Below are 18,298 nucleotides of genomic sequence, written 5' to 3' on the forward strand. Positions count from 1 at the left end.
TTTGTTTTATTGTTTTGTTTTTTGCTTTAGAGATGGCAAAAATACACAAATCCTTTAGTCAATGACTCTGATAAAAGTTGAAGTACTAATAACACTTTTGCACTTAAGTAAAAGTAAGGATGTACGGCCTCAAGAATGTACTTAAGTAAAAAGTACCCATAACTACTACATGTTTTAGTTTCACTATGTAGGTGAATATCTACTTTCCTCCCATGTATTACCATCCTGATAAAAACTCACAGCAATCATTACGTAGTTTTTTGGCTGTTGGATCAAAAACAACAGCTGCCATTAATGTTCATAAAAATAATGTCTTGCACTTTACACAGAATTCAGTCCAAAATATATAGAATTGTTTTATATTTTATATATAATTTTTTTTAAATATATATATATAATTTATGATATACTTATCGTATTTGACTGTAAACAATTGTTATTTTATTTTATTTCTTTTTTTTTTTGCTTCAGCAGCTCTTCATTATTGGTTATTTTAGTGGGTTATTTTTTCCAGGGCATTGTGGATATTTTATTGAATGAATAAACAATTATGTAAATATATTTATTCCATGCTAAAAGCTACATACACATATGTGACTACAAGTATGCCTATATGCAAAAAAATCTGTTAAAATAACAGTATAAATTCTGTATTAGTAAATATGAACTCATCGTAAATGAAGGAAATAAATCTTAATGCATAAAGTTTTTATAAAGTATTTGGTTGTTTTAGTACTAAAATGTACAAATCTTTTCAAAAAAGCACTTTTTTTCGCAGCATTAGATTGAAAGGCCAGAGAAATCTCATGCAGTATGATCAGAAGTGAACAAGAGATCATTTGTAAGCATATTTTTGAACCGGATTTTGTCTCTCTTGTGAACCTGTGATCTGATTGAGCAAAAAGTGTCTTATTATCGTGTAAACAGAGCAGCATCAGTCATGTCAAATTCACTGACTCCCTCTGTCTCTTCCTTGCCTTTCTCATAGTAAACTCCATAAACTAGCCTACATAAGGTGGGTGATAGCCTTGGTTGAAAAAGTCACGCACTACAGCACGCAGACATTCAATGATGAAAATACACTGACTGCATCAAAAAGGTGCTCAAATTGCACAATGACAAGAAATAATATAAATCATGCCACCAAACAAATGAAAACGTAAGTAACGACTGTGGTTTAAAAGTGTAAGGAGTAAAAGTAAAAAAGTTGTCAAGAAAAATCTACTTCAGTTCTTCATCTCTGTTCCTATTAAATGTGAGAGGGCAATCTTTAAATGTAACGTTGTTATACTAATGTTGTTAGTAGTTTTTCTATCTTTGGTATTATAATATGGGTGAATATGACCTAAGTACTTATTAACACCCAAGGAAACCTTATTTCATGAGTGTTGGCGTTTTACTGTCATACAGTTGTCTGCTGTTTTAGAAGATCGGCTGCATATTGTTTTGTTATTTCAAAGCACTCATTGTGCTTCACACGGGTGAATTGGCTTGACAAACCACCTGTAGAAACACTCTTCTCTCTCTATAAAAAAACACCTGACTCCTAACTAGCACTACTAGTTTATTTTGTATAATTAGCATTTCTTGTGTGCATTGTCTCTCCTTGTTCAATTACTAAATGCCTCCTCAATTGACCCTTCACTAAGCCACACCCAAAAACCGCCACCCACCAAACGTGGCTTAGCAACTGTAGCTACGCGCAGAGGCTCTGTCAAGCTTTCAAGCGAGTGCATATTGTGCAAATCTGATAGTCGGTATCCTTAAAGTTTGGACGGGATGGTAGAATTTTTTCCCTTTGCAAAACCAAAAACCCAAGAGGAGAAATGCTAGCGTGGATCAAGCTGTGTGAGGGGCGCTAAAGGAGTTAAGTTGGTTTTGTTTTGATATTCCTGACATCGTGATGGACGGCAATAACTCACACACCTCTTACCCTAAACATATCTAAACTGTGTTTCCTACAAATAATAGCGAATAGGTCATAATGACATGAGTTATAGACATTCAACCACTGGCAGCTAAAATCCACGCCTTAAGCAGGTCGCACACCAGAAGTGCCGCACGGCGGCGCGCCGCGCAGCGCCACATAGCACCATGAATTTTAGAAGTCTAAATATAGGTTTCTATCAGGATACACACTACGGCGCCGCAAGTCGGCGGCGCCCGGCGACGGCTCAGGACGCAGTTCATTTTTCAGCCGCGCCACAGAGCGCCATCTGATTAGTTTCATGTTAAATATCATTCGAATGTGCGCGTCTGGTGTTTGATACTTTAAACTGTCATGAACGCGATGTGTCGCGGCGCCGAGCGGCGCTTCTGGTGTGCGACCTGCTTTACACTATCGAGCATGTATGCACTGTGACTACTATATTGTTGATTAGCTACTGGGCATTTCACTCTGTCTCTCGCTGAAGGCAGTCCGTGTCAACTAATTGCAACAGACTGTCATTGGTCCAATCAGGGCAGATTAGCTTTGCGCTAAGGAGGGGTTTGGAAACAAATGAATCACTGGACGATTCATATGGGAGTCGCTGGGATAATTAGGTAAAAATAAATGCAGATTATACGACCATGAAAGTGCTTTTTGACCTTGCATGCATATTAGACTGTTGTTAGAGACCCTTACAACCAAAATATGACCCTATTACATGTATAATATGGGCTCTTTAAAAAAAGCTTTTTTAGTGCTAGTTTTTAAGAGATTTAAGGTTTGGAAATCTGCTGAAGTCTGTTCTGAAATAAAAGCATCAGAGTTGACAATTTGCTACGGTTTTTAATGATACGCGACTCCCATTGACAGGTGAAAATCCAATCTATCTTCTTACACTGTAGACACGAGGGCATGGATCCGATTCATATCGGATAAATTTCCACATATGAATGCCCAAGTCTGCAGATCTGATGACACCGGCAAGTGTTCAGGTAAGCCATCATCAGGAACATGAACACTTGTCACAATGCAGGACGGATCCATGCAGTCATGTTGTTTAAATAAAAAATGACTCTACAATCTGAAGGTTGCAACAGAAAAGCAACTCTAAGACCATCAGGCAACTTTTTTCCAATAGTCTATTGAGCATACTTGCTAATCCTGCGTGAATTATAGCCTCAGTTTGCTGTCATATCTGATAATAACAGCAAACCGAGGCTACAATTGAATTATATTTATAAATAGGAGTGTCAACAGTATCTCTACTTCTTCTGCTGCCTCAGCTCATCTGCATCAAGGTTTGATGTACCCTATGTTCAAAAACCACAGTTTTTGAACATAGGGTACATCAAACGGCCACAGTTTGAAAAAAAAAAAGGCCACAGTTGTAACAAGGTGTTATTTGGTTAACTGTCACCTTTTTCTATCAGCCCAAACCAGTCCGGCCATCCCTATCTGACCTCCGACATCAACAAACAATGTGCCCACAGAACTGCCGCTCACTGGATATTTTCTCTATTTCTGACCACTTTTTGTAAACCCTAGAGATGATTGTGCATAAAAATCTCAGTAGATCAGCATTTCTGAAAGGCGCAAGCCAGCTCGTCTGGCACCAACAATCATGCCACTTTCAAAGTCACTTTGAGTCATTTTTCTTCCTCATTCCGATACTCAGTTTGAGCTTCACGAAATCATCCTGACCACACATATAGGGGCTTATATGCAGCCATTTTGCATTAACAAGCAATTGAGCTCCTAATAAAGTGGCTCCTCAGTATATAAATAACTTGAACACATTGTCAATAAGGACTAATAAAAGGAGCTCAAGCCTTTTTGTTGAGGCGCAAGATCTCTATCAACAGATTTTGATTTCCTATGGTGAAAACACACTTCAATTTTAACCCTCAGAAGGAACAGCAGACTTCGACAATGTTAAAAGCAACCCCGAACACATCCCACTCATTTCCTCTCCTCATGAGGCCGCAGGCTGAACATTTCCTGTAGGTGCCATCCAAAGGAAGTCTGGAACAAGCTACCGCTGCCGTCGCGCTTTCAGCTTACAACACAAACAGGTAGCACCACAGGACGCACTGAAGGCCAGGCTATTTACTATATAAAGACCCTCCATCTTGACTGTAATTTCCTGTCTAAAGAGAGGTCAGAAAAAAAAAGTCAAATAAGAGGCTCATATAAAGGAAGCCATAACCCATTGAGGATAAATGATGTCATTTATACTTTATCTTACACTAAGTAAGCAAGCAACAAGCAGGAAACAATCATCGTCATCATCGAAGGTGTAGTTTTCTGTTTTCTACTTGCCCACCAAGTAAAGGATATGAGACTGCTCATGATTGCATGAAAAAAAAAGGATAATGTTATGTTCTGACAACTTCTTGACCCCAGGTCTATACATGTTGTACAGTATATACGACTTATCGAAAGTTTAAAGGGCTGGTCCAGAATGTAATTCTAAGGCTTGGTTTTGTTTAAAGATGCAAAGCAATGTGTGTTCATGTTTCACTTAAAGGAAAACATGTTATTTTTCATAAATCTCACTTTTATTATATAAAGCTACTCTGCTAACATGAAAACGACTGATATATTTCCTAGTTCCTCTGAAAGGCCCGCCCTCGAGTGACTTTGATTGGTCATCATCATAATGTGCTGCGATTTGCGGATTAAGTTATTTTCTGTAATATTTTGCGACAGAAGAATAAAGCACAAGATGTGGGATGTGACCTGTGTGAGCCTTGATTTATTTTTCTGCTGCTACCACGAGTTAGGTGAGCTATCCTGCATTTCTTTTTAACTCAACGCGTTACACAACGTCTTTTACATATATCCGGAATATGCATGTGTAAGTAATATGAATCATCCACATATCTTTTGCAACTTTATTATTTGAGATGTAAAACGCATGGAAAAGCTGCCTAAGAGAATCAATGCAAAGTCACGCACACTCATATAGAGACACTGGTAAAGTGTGTGTGAGTGTGTGTGTGTGTGTGTGTGCTTACAGCAGTTTGACTGATAAATATAAATTTGTAGCTAAATCGTTTGCGGTGCAAAACAGCATTTCCCATTGTTTACATCGTTGCTACAACATACTCTTATCACTAGACACTGAGCATGTCATGATCAATTTTAACAAATAAAAACACTAACAGGTTGTAGGAGATTTTAACCAAATCCAGCACCGAACTGGGAGAGATTCTGGAGCTGTTTAGTCAAATCATGCTTGCTATGTATTTTATAATTCTCTAAAAACATAATTGATATTGAACTGTAAGCACTTCTGTCTTTGTGTCGTGTCCTTCGGATGCCCAAATACAGACAAAGCTTTGTGGAAACAGCAGCGTTTGGACGCATTTTAGCTCTCTCTGCTATAACGTTACAGCGCCTCTGGCCACGGGCCTTAACTGCACAGTGTGTGTGCGCGGTAACATTTGTGATCTCACATGGACCGGAAGTATTTTTTGTAGTCCCCAAAATTCGTTCATTGTAAGGTTTGCTAAGCTAACTCAGTAAAAACCAAGGTCTGCATTGAACTTTTTTTAGAACTTTTTACTTTCAGAGATGTTGTTTATGTTCACACAGCAACATTACACATCAACTAAAGTTTAAAATATGATATCGTAGTGGACCACCCCTTTAAAGCAATGTGTTTGCTACTTTTCTTCTTTTTGTCTTTAGTTTAGTAAAATCACTGTCCATGGCGACAATTTAAAATAATGCATTGAAAATAATGAGAATACTTCCCTCGCAGAGATGTAAGGCTCTGACCCGGCATTTTGTTTTCTGTCTGTTCCTGCAGAAAGCACATTCTCTAATTGAGTGCATGATTTAATGTGATCTTAATTTTATTTCAGCAATTTGCTTTAAAAAAAAAAATTAAATTAAATTAAATAGTAACTCATATAACTTTTATTAAAAATTGTAACTCAAATATTATTACTTTTTTTTTTTACTTTACTCATTAGAAAAGTACTATTATTACATATATTATATTATTGATACATATATTATATTATATACATATATAATATTACATCGTGTTACTTGTAATGCTTTACCACAACACTGTATAACCAAAGTCTCTTTAAGGGCTTACTCACTGTAGGTATGGGGCTAAAGCGTGCTTGTGCCCCTTTCCCTCTCTTCCAATGGCCTGCACTCACACTGCATTTTTACTTTCCACGAAAACTGTTTTCTACCAAAGATGTCGATGACCATATCATGTTTTTTAAACAATAAACCCGCTAATTATTTTGAGAAGCCTTCTGTAATTATATGTGACGATTTTGCTACATGTTTTAGTTCCAACCCTGCTTTAACACACTTACCTTCAAACAAGCCTGAAGAACTCAAGTGCTTTGATCAGGTGTATTTAATTGGAACTAAACTGTGCAGAGCTGAGGCCCAAACAGAGTTTGACACCCGTGGTCTTTATCGATCGATGATTGGCTCTTATACTAGAAGGCGGGGCTTCATTCACCATATTGACTGTTATACATTTCCCCATTCAAAACTATACGAGTTACACGTGTCTTGTGTATTCTATAGTGTACTCTTTGATATAAAACTGTTCTAGTCTATCTCTTAATAAAAAAATCGTACACACTGTGGCTTTAAGAGGTCTCACTAGTCGGATCACTACTGCTGATCCTCCATGGTATAGTAATCTATACAGACTCATTTACTCAACCCGAGTGGAGGTATTTATCCGAGCGTCCCTCAAAGGACATCCAGCTGTCTGCAATTTCAGCACTGAGAGCGAATCCAGAGCATGTCAGATGATGTGGAACAAGGCGAATGTCTATTTGAGCGCTGGTTTGTCTGTCAAAGCAGGAACTGGGAGGTGTTCGGATCTGACCTCGGAGGGCAAGGACTTCCCAGCGCCCCTCTGCAAAACAACAGGCCGGGCTCGCAGCTGACACGGTACTCTGGAAACTTGCTGACCCCCCCACTTTTCCAGTCGACAACAACTGTGCGGCGAGGGTGTTTGGAGCAGGGACAGAACAGTCACCTTCCTCCCCGATAGGATCATGCAGGAATGTAGCGATGGATTATGCAAACAGACATGTTTGGGAGGTGAAGTCAGATCAGGACCAGAAGAGAGAAACAGAGAGAGAGTTTGGTGTTCAAACTTCAATGTTGTTCAGCTCTAAACAGATTAACAATATTGGCAAATTATCTATTAAATAAGCAATGAAGCAAAGCAATTTCTCAGAAAATTCAGTGATCATCTCGATATAGAGAAATGAAGACAAACAAAATCATGTTTCTTAAAGAATGGACAATATGTAAACACTAAGATTATTAAACAGAGGATGTTACACTACGACAAGAGTGTTTTTTTCGTATAACTTTGACCTTAAAATGGTGTTTAAAAAATTAAAAACTGCTTTTATTCTAGCCAAAATGAAACAAATAAGACTTTCTCAGGAAGAAAAAATATTATCAGGCATACTGTGAAAAGTCCCTTCCTCTGCTATACAACATTTGGGAAATATTTTAAAAAGAAAAAAAAATTCAAAGGGGGTCTAATAACTCTGACCTAAGTTGTGTCATTTGTGACATTCGTCATTTATGCCGTGAGAAGCCTCTATTTGCGTGTATTTGCGGAACTCAGGAAAAAAGCTGGATATATTTACTTTTGTCTGGCTCAGCTTATTTCCATCCAGTTCACGTGACATATTTTGTGACTCGTGACTTTTTGTGAAATTAAAACGGAATTTCACCACACACAATATCAAAAAAATTATGTTTTCACCAAAATATCGAAACATTTTGTTATCACATTTTTTGTGTAAGCAAGTATTTTAACGTGCTTTAAAAGTACTCAAAATGTCTGTTAATGTTTTCAAACTATTTGATTTGATTTACCAAAATCACACAAGTGCCAATTTCACATCAGTCACATCCATAACGGAGATATGTCACATCCATAACAAAGTTTTTACCCTCATAAATGCAAAAAATGTCAAATATAATAAAATCAATTATTTTTGTTCTATAGACAGCCGACTCGTATCCTTTTGATTAATGTTATTTTTTTGGGGCTGTGCAGTTTCATTTACAGAATTTCTATGTTTTATAAACTCGCTCACTTTTTTGTAACATCCATTTATTTTCCTCATTTAAAATATGAAAAAAAAAAACATTTACAGATTGATATTTTTTCTGATCCCATAACTCTGTAGTTTATACTTTTGGAAAATATAAACAGATGTTTCAATATAAAGTTAACATATACTTTCTCTGTGTATTTATGTTTTGAGAGTTTACTGCAAATGTCTCATCCATAACAATGGAATTGCTCATATATATATTATGTTTTACTTTACTTTTTTTTCCTGCTATGTACACTTTGACAACAGGTACCCATGTATGTCATGCCAATAAACTGAATTAAATTTAAAGACTTTAAATGTTCTTTCAAGAGTTCACACTTAGATGTTGCTCTGTACTTTTACCAGGTTTGGCATGCTGTCCAAGGAGAGAACCCTGAGATAATTGAGCCCACCGCTCTTGAACAGCTAGGTCTCTACAGCTCCCCCTGGTATAAGAGGAAAAGAAGGAGATGGAGTGGAAGGGGGGAATTCTTCCAAAACTACGATGAAGCAGTATGGTGAAATCTGCCTATTGATAGTAGGCTTGGATTCATCTGATTGAATTATCGCTGATTACAGATGAGAGACCAGCCACGATCAATCATATCATGTGCTCCTATCAAAAATCGTTTATAAAACTTCACTTGCACTTTAAAATCTCAAAAGGCAAAGTACATTACATTTTTTTACAAAACTATCAGATCACCAATCAAACAACACCATGTCCTCTTCACGAAGTATATAAAGCTTTAATCACTTAAATGTAAATTCAAGTAAATACCCTGAGTTGACCAAATGTGTATTCCATTCAAATCCTGCATTTACCCAACTTGAGCAGGAGAAAAAGAGAGAGAAAGAAAGAGAGAGTGCGTGTGTGTGTGTGTGTGGGTGGTACCAACTACCGCTGTAACGGCCGAACGCTCATGTTACACAAGCAGTTGGGACACTCTCGCCTCTTTCTGTGCTTCTAATGGCTGTGATTGATCAAGCGAATCAACTGAGAGCGGACACAGCGGAGGCCAATGGCAGTTGTAGGAAAAGGAAATGAGAAGCTGTGGTGGGAAATGCCAGAATTGTCCATTTCCGACCTTCGGTTTTATCGCAGTCAGTAGTGACATGCACAGCCTCTGGCACAGCTTCACAGGTTAGACAGGCAAGTGGGACAGTTGTACTGACGGAATTAAACTACATGTGGGTGGATATCATGAAATCTAGCAGTTACAATGTTTAAGACATGTCTAACTTCGAGTCCGAGGCAACAAAAAGAATAAGAAATTATAGTTTGAAAATTATTACTATTTTTAAGAGCAATCTTTTTTATGAATAAATTGTAAAGTAATTAACTAGCACATCATTCATAGTATTTGTTTTTTATGTCATGGTATTATGGCATTTATAATCAATAAAATAATTATCTTGCCTTGCCGAATCAAAAGATTCTTATGACATTAGAGATGCTAAATAGAATATATAATTAGCGTATTTGTTTTTATGGCATATTTTAAGGCCATTTATAACCTTGAACTAATTATATTTTTAATTAAAGAATGTAATCAAAAGAATCTTGTAGAAGCTAAATAGAATTAATTAATACATTATTAGTCTTTTATGTTATGGTATAATCACATCTAAAATCTTAAATTAATTACATTTTTTCATTAAAGACTGTAATAAATAGAATCTTATAATATTGTAGATGTTGAATAGAATTAATTAATATTTCATTAGTATTTGTTTTTATGTCGTGGTATTATGGCATTTACAATCTTGAATGAATTATATTTTTAATTAAAGTAAGTAACCACTTGAATTGTATAACAGAGATGTTGAATAGAAATTATTAATACATTATTAGTAGTATTTATTTTTATGTCATGGTACAATGACATTTACAACCTTGAATGAATTCTGTTTTTAATTCAAGAACGTAAACAATATAATCTTATAATATAAGAGATGTTGAATAGAATTAATAGGTACATTCATAGTAGTATTTGTTTATGTTATAGTGTTATGGCATTTGTAAATTTAAATTAACTCTATTTATTTATTAAATAATGTAATCAATATAATCTTATAATATGATAAATGCTTAATAGAAATAATTATATCATCTTAAATTAATAATAATAATTTGTTTTTATATATTATGGTACTTATAATGCTGAATTAATTCTATTTTCAATTTAATAATGGTCTTATAATATTAGAGATGTTGAATAGAATAAATACATCATTAGTTGTATTTAATTTTTTAAGTCCTATTATAATGACATTTATCATGTTGAATTCTGTTTTTAATTAAAGATTGTAATTAATAGTATCTTAAAGTATCAGAGATGATGTATTAATTAATTCTATTCCACATTGGTAGTATTTATTTTTTTATGTAATGGTAATATGGCATTTATAATCTTCAAGTATTCATATTTTTAATTAAAGAACATAAACAATATAATAATGTTAGAGATGTTGAAAGGAATTAATTACAGTAGTACATCCATAGAAGTATTTGTTTTTTTTTTTTTTTATGTCAGGGTATTATGGCATTTATAACCTTGCATTATTTCTTTTTTTTTATTAAAGAATGCAATCAATAAAATATTATAATATTAGAGATGTTGATTACTATTAATTAACACATCATTAGAAGAATTTATTTTTATATCATGTTAATATGGCATTTATAATCTTGAATAACTGAATTAATTGAATTTATTTTTTCAATTAAAGAATGTAATCAATACAATCTTATGACATTAAAGATGTAGAATACAATTTATTAATATATCACTCATAGTATTTGTTTTTTTACTTCATGGTAATATTGCATTCATAATCTTGAATTAATAATTTTTTAATTAAAGAATGTAATTAATAGAATATTATAATATTCGAGAAGTTGAATTTAATTAATAATTACATAATTAGAATTAAAAAAATTGTTCATTAAAACATAATATTTGTTTTTTATGTCACTGTATTATGGCTTTAAAATCTTAATATTTTTATTTTTAATTAAAGAATGCAAACAATAGAATCTTATAATATTATAGATGTCGAATTGAATTAATTAAAGCATCATTAGTATTTGTTCTTAATGTCATTGTATTTTGGCATTTATCACTTTAATTTATTATTTTAATTTAATTTTAAAATGTAATCAATAGAATCTTTTAATATCAGACTGATGGAATATTTCTGATTTCTTGATTTAAATAAAAAAAAAACATAATTGCATTGTGATTTATTTATTTAATAAATTTTTTTATTTAGAAAGATGTACATCATTTCAACATAAATAATAGTAGGTTTATGTCCTAATTTTAATTAATTTCATAATATTTTCTAAATACATATATGCAATTAATTTGCATGTGTTTTGTATTTAATTTACGTTATACGATTGCTTTTTATGTCATGGTATTATAGCATTTAGAATCTTGAATTAATTCTGTTTTTATTTTAAAAATATATATAATCAATAGAACCTTATAATGTCTTATTTCTTGATTTCTACTATAATATCAAAAAGCATTGCATTATGATTTTTAAAATAAAGTTTGCAGTCATTTACATTTTTTTTCTTAATTGGGACAGATGCAAATAATTTCTAAGAAGTAGTATTTGTTGATTTCCTGATTCCATTGTGATTAAAGAATGTAGAATATTACAATATCTGAATGCTTGATTTATATTATAATAAAATGAAATCATCGCACCATGATTTATTTATTTAATAAAGTTTGCAATCATTTTAATTTTAAACTCCTTTTTTATTTGGGAAATATGCCAGAAATTAATTTAATAATATTTTCTTAATCCATTTAATTTGTACATAGTTCATAGTATTTGTTGATTTCCTTAATTCATTGTATTAGAGTTTCTTTGTATTTATGTAATATCATGGTGTTTCAGTATTCTAAATGAATTTTTACATGGATTAATTCATTTATTCATTTTCTTGGCGGCTTAGTCCCTTTATTAATCCGGGGTCGCCACAGCGAAATGAACCGCCAACTCATCCAGCACATTTTTACTCAGTGAATGCCCGTCTAGCCGCAATCCATCTCTGGGAAACATCCACACACACTTTCACACACACTCATACACTACGGACAATTTAGACTACTCAATTCACCTGTACCGCATGTATTTGGACTGTGGGGGAAACCAGAGCACCGGGAGGAAACCCACGCAAATGCAGGGAGAACATGCAACTCCACACACAAACGTCAACTGAGCCGAGGATCGAACCAGCGACCCAGCGACCTTCTTGCTGTGAGGCGACAGCACTTACATGGATTAATATTTCATTTTAATATACTTTTTAATGAATAAAACAAAGCAGTTCATTAATGCATATTTAAAAACATTTGTTGCTTAACTCACTTAAAAGTCAATTAAAAAGTCCTGACACATTGTAAGGATATATGAAAAGCAATTCACTATCCTAAAATGAATGAATGAATGAATGAATAAGATAACAAAAAGTATTTTAATATTTATATTATTAATGAATTTATATTTTATTTTTATTATTGTATTTTATATATTTATTCATTCATTTTACATCAACTTAGTCTTTTATTTATAAGGGGTCCCCACAGTAGAATGAACCACCAACTATTCCAGCATATGTTTATTGCAACGGATGCCCTTCCGGCTGCATTTGCTTTTGTAAATTTAAGCCAAACATAAAAAAAACTACAATTTTTCCTCAGCAAAATATAACTTATTATGTAATTAAATATAATCTGAGCATTTGTTCTTGTGAGATTCACCATCACACAAGTTATTTTTTTAACCATGAGAATCTATTTTCTCCTGCATTACCACATGAATCAGGAGGCCATTTAGTACCATAAAATACAGAGTGTTCTATCTGATAACAGAAGAGGAGAGCTGAGACTGAACACACATCTGCTGAAATATCATTTACTCATTTTGCTTTCAGGCTCTCTCTCTCTAATGCAAGCTCAAGCATCTTCACCAGATATAGAAACGGAGCTATCTTTATCTCAGTCATTGTGCATATATGCTTCTACACTCTAAAAAAATAAATCAAGAGGTCTGTAACCATTACATAGTTTAATACATTATTGTAACTTAAAAAGTCCAAAATGCTGATTACATTAAATCTTTTAAGCTGCCAGGATTATTGTATTAATTTTTCCAAATATTAAAATATTGATAAATACATACATTTAAAAATGCGGTTAATTTAAAGATAAATATATCTGTCAGTTACTTTAAAACAATGTTTAACTTGTAGCAACCCAAAGAAATATTTCCACACTAATGAAGTTGTTTTGTATTTTTATACACACTGTTTTTTTTTTTTTTTGTAGTGATAATATGAGACAGTACATGTTTTTTTGTTTTGTAAAAAATAAAAACCTGTGGTTTAATAAAAAAAAAAAATACAAAAAACAAAAATGTTGTTGTTAAATGTATTTCTTACAAGCACGAACAGTAAATTTGAAAACAAACAAAAATGTATTCATTTATTTGACGTTCTAAACTTGAAAAAAATGCATGTAATTAAGTACATAACACAGGATTTGTTTTTTAATTTGAATAAAAAAAACTTATTTTTTTGAGTACTCGACTTAAAAATTTTATGTTTTTGCGATATGTAAAAATGCCTATGATTAAAGTGGAAAATATTTGGCTAACAAGGTTTATTGTCTGAACTTCATTTTGTTAGATGTTGTCGTAACTTGAATATATTAATGCAAGCTGTTGCGTCAATTTTTGTTTTTGTTTTGTATAACAATATTTTTTAGAGGGTATCTAAAAAAAAAAGACATAATGAAGAAAAAACAAAGTTCAGAAAAAAAGAAACGGAAAACTCACTACGTCAGTTGTCAACTGTAATGCACAGGGTGTTTGCTGAGTGTATTTGCATACTATTTACATGACAGGACTGACGTTAAGAAGAGACCATCCAAAGCGTGTATTTACCTGTTCCACTTTAAGCACAACCTGAAAGCATGAAAAGCAGGATTTTCCCCCTTTTTCTTTATTTTAATAACTAAATATAGACTTATTAGAGAAAACATGAAAAATTCAATTAGAAAAAAATGGAACAGCAAGACTGAAACTCTTTCTTAAGAGCACATCAACCAAACTCCTCTTTGCCCTTCACTCTTGACTGTAAAGATATTAAAACACAAGATCACGTCACACTATTCCTTAAAGGGACAGTTACCCAAAAATAAAAACCAGTCATTATTTAATTTCTTATTTTCCACTTGTTTCAAACCTGATTGAGTTTCTTTCTTCTATTGAACACAAAAGAGGATATACCAGAGTTTCTGCAAGTTTCTTTAAATCAAATTCAAGACTTTTTAAGGCCCTTTTAAGACCGATGTTAGACTTATACAGGGCTAAACACTAGGGTTTGTTTTCTAATAGATTGGTTACTTCTGTAAACAGTTTTTGTATTAATGGAAGATCATGTGAAGGGATGTGTTGCTTTAGTTTTCTTTCCCTATTTAGGGTATCTAATTTGGAGAATTTGTTGTAAAATTGTCTAACAGTTGTTGTGAATTGTAATAACAAATACTGTTTTCTGAATATTGGTGATTGGGTGTCGGCCGACTGGGTAGCTTTACTTGGACATAGGAAAATTAAGACCTTTTTAAAATTATTTAAGATCTAAAACACCATAATTCAGTGTATTTAAGTATGTAAATGTATGTATATATATATATATATATATATATATATATATATATATATATATATATATATATATATATACACACACAAACACAAACATACATATACATTTTATACACACACACACACACACACACACACACACACACACACACACACACACACACACACACATATATATATATACCTGTCATGAATAATTCGAGGGGGCTAATAAATCTGACTTCAACTGTATATATATATAAATATATATATATATACATATATATATATATATATATATATATATATATATATATATATATATATATATATATATATATATATATATATATATATATAATTATTTTGTATATGATTCATACATTTTTGCCTAGCATTAGTTTTTTTTGTTCTTACTATTATACTTTTTTTGTGTTCACAAGAAGAAAGAAACTCCAAAAAGTTCATAACAACTTAATTTTAAACTACTCTTCTTTCATGAAAAACAGCAATCATTAACCAGACCAAACTCCCCAGTTCATCGTCTCTCAAAAACACCTTACCAGAGGAATGCTGAAACCCACAGCTGCTTAAAATATCTCTGTACATTAGGATGTCAGTAATGTCATATGACAGCAATTGGGCGCTCTTAATGGCTGTCATTGTCCAACTCCAGCCTGTATAAGTGGAAGGAATTTTTTTTGGAGGAGACAATTAGTCTTTTTGGCACAAGCTTTTCCCTATCCGACTGATGCCAGAATGTCTGCTGAATGCTCATACCTGGCTTTTTTGACCATGTTATGTGGGTTGCCAGGTCTGTGTAACTATACCACCAAACTGCTAACCAAAACTAGTTTTAAACCCAATCATGTTGGTGTTTCCCCCTTATTGAAACTGTGGGTTTTCCTTCAAATTTAAAACGGGTCATGACATGAAAAATCAAAAATATCTTGATCTTCTGACAATTTAGAGATTTTTATACACTTACAGCATCCAGAAGTCTAAAAGCATAAAGCAGCTTCCTTAATTAAAAACAAAGCATCTAATTATTTAAGCTTTAAAAATGGCTCAATTTGGTATAAAGTGGTGTGTGACATCGCAAAGGCACATATATTTGTATCTACGTACTTTTAAGCAAAATTCATTTATTAATTTCTTTTCTTTTCAGCTTAGTTCCTTTATAAATCAGGGGTCACCACAGTGAAATAGTTATCATCAATTGTTTTTGTCTACATGTGATTTTTCAATAATATTTTATTGTTTTAAACTTTAATTTATTAGTTTTATTTATTTATTTATTTATTTATTTATTTATTTATTTATGCTTTACATATTTGTATATTTTTTACATTTATTTAATTATTTATTTGTTTAAGTGTTTCTTTTTTATATTTATATATTTTTTGTACTGCATTGATTTATTTTTGCTTGAATTTAAAAATGCGCCTTAATATTTGAATTGGCTTAACAGTTAATCAAAATCCAATCACAATTGCTATTTGAAATGTTGCTCAATTTTAGCTAAAAAACTTCAGCTAATTTTCAAGGTTGCGACATAAATCATAATTTTTTCAGCTTAGTCCCTTTATTCAGCAGTGGTCGCCAAAGTGGAATGAACTGCCAACTTATCTAGTATATGTTTTACACAGCGGATGTCTTCCAGCTGCAACCCAGTACTGGAAAACGTCCATCCGTTTTGTTTTCGGCTCAGTCCCTTTATTAATCCGGGGTCGCCAAAGCGGAATAAACCACCAACTTATCCAGCAAATGTTTTATGCAGAGGACGCCCTTCCAGCTGCAACCCATCTCTGGAAAACATCCATACACACTTATTCACACACATACATTACACTACGGTAAATTTAGTTTATTCAATTCACCCATACCGCATGTCTTTGGACTTGTTAGGGAAACCAGGGTACTTGGAGGAAACCAACGCGAACACAGGAAAAACATGCAAACTCCACACAGAAATGCCCAGGCTCGAACCAGCAACCTTCTTGCTGTGAGGCGACAGCACTACCTACTGTATAGCCTATTTTTATACAGTTTCATCTTAAATATTTTTGCTTAATTTTTTCATATGTTTTTGTTCTTTTAATGTTTTTTTTTTAATGAACATTTTAATTGGTAGTATTTTGTATTTATTTATTTGCATATGTATTTATTAACACATATATTTCCGCATCTATTTTTGTGTAATAGAGACATAAGGGAAGCAGTTCTCATGCAACAGAAAGATAAATAATATATGCAATATATTACCTAATAAAACAGAATTATTTCGCCTTCATTTTTTGTCTCCATTTGTCTTTCATTATTATTTTATTCTTTTAAGGTTTTACCATTTATTTATTTATTTATTTATTTATTTATTTATTTATTTATTTGTTTGTTTGTTTGTTTGTTTGTTTATTTTTTTATTTATGTTTTATATTTGTAATTTAATTAATGATTTGTTTAAGTGTTTATATATTTTTAGATTTATTTATTTATGTTTTTGTATTTGTAATTAAATTATTGATTTAAGTGTTTATATATTTTAGATTTATTTATTTATGTTTTTTATATTTGTAATTTAATTAATGATTTGTTTAAGTGTTTATATATTTTTAGACTTATATATTTATTTATTTTGTTTTGGATTTATGCATTTATTTGGTTTTGCTAGAATTTCAAAATGTGCCTTAACATAGGGGCACGGAAACCAGCTATTAATTTTCTCAACAATTCATCGAAATCCCATCATAATTGCGATTTGAAATGTTGCAAACTTTAGCTAATCTCAAAGGTTGCGATATAAATATATTTGATATAAAATTATCATACACACAAACACACACAATCACACACACGCACGCACGCACACGCACACACACACACACACACACACCTGCCAGTACCTGACTATTGTTTTTTTTTTTCATTAGTTTTTTTGTTGTTTTGTTTTCCTTGTATGTGATCCCAATTTAAGTATCTCTTGCACATTCTAATTAAAAATAATAATAAGCAACACAAAACATAATAAAAAAAAAAATTTGAAGACATAAGACTGTGCAAGAAATCAACTGAAATTAACAATCCTAACTAGTGTGGAAATAAATCAAAGGTGGCATTTGACCACCTCTGTTAGTAAAACTACACTACACTGTTCGTAGTCGTAAACCTTATTGAACTGCATGTACAGTAATGCTTTAGTTTTTTAAAGTAGGTGGACGCACGTTTTCCAATAAGCCTGTGTTGCATTTCTGAGCAGGCTATTCCTTTAACGCACTGTTTTTTTTTTCTTTGCTTCAAGGAGCACTGACCTTCGCTTATAAGGTAAACATGTGTCTGCTTTTCCTCTTCCCAGCCCCAGCTGCCCACTTATTTTGACATGAGCAGTTCCTGTGCAGCTCCACATAAGACAGGGCTGCTTTATGTGGAAGACAATGAGGAAATGACCTAGCATGTGTCCATCTGAGGACACACAGATACGGCAGCTCCCCCGATGAAACCCAGGGAGGAGGAAGGAGAAAAGGGAGAGCGGGAACGTGAGATGACATCATGGCAAAGTTAGGTAGGAGGATGGAGAAGTCCAGTAATG

General features: G+C 32.7%; 1 protein-coding gene across 5 annotated transcripts in view; it reads right to left on the reverse strand.

The window, feature by feature from the left end:
• Window positions 1-18,298, reverse strand: part of gab2 (GRB2-associated binding protein 2) — a 160,796-nt gene that overhangs the window by 129,858 nt on the left and 12,640 nt on the right. The window lies entirely within an intron of this gene.

This window comes from Danio rerio, chromosome 15, assembly GCF_049306965.1.
Source record: "Danio rerio strain Tuebingen ecotype United States chromosome 15, GRCz12tu, whole genome shotgun sequence".
Classification (NCBI taxonomy): domain Eukaryota; kingdom Metazoa; phylum Chordata; class Actinopteri; order Cypriniformes; family Danionidae; genus Danio; species Danio rerio.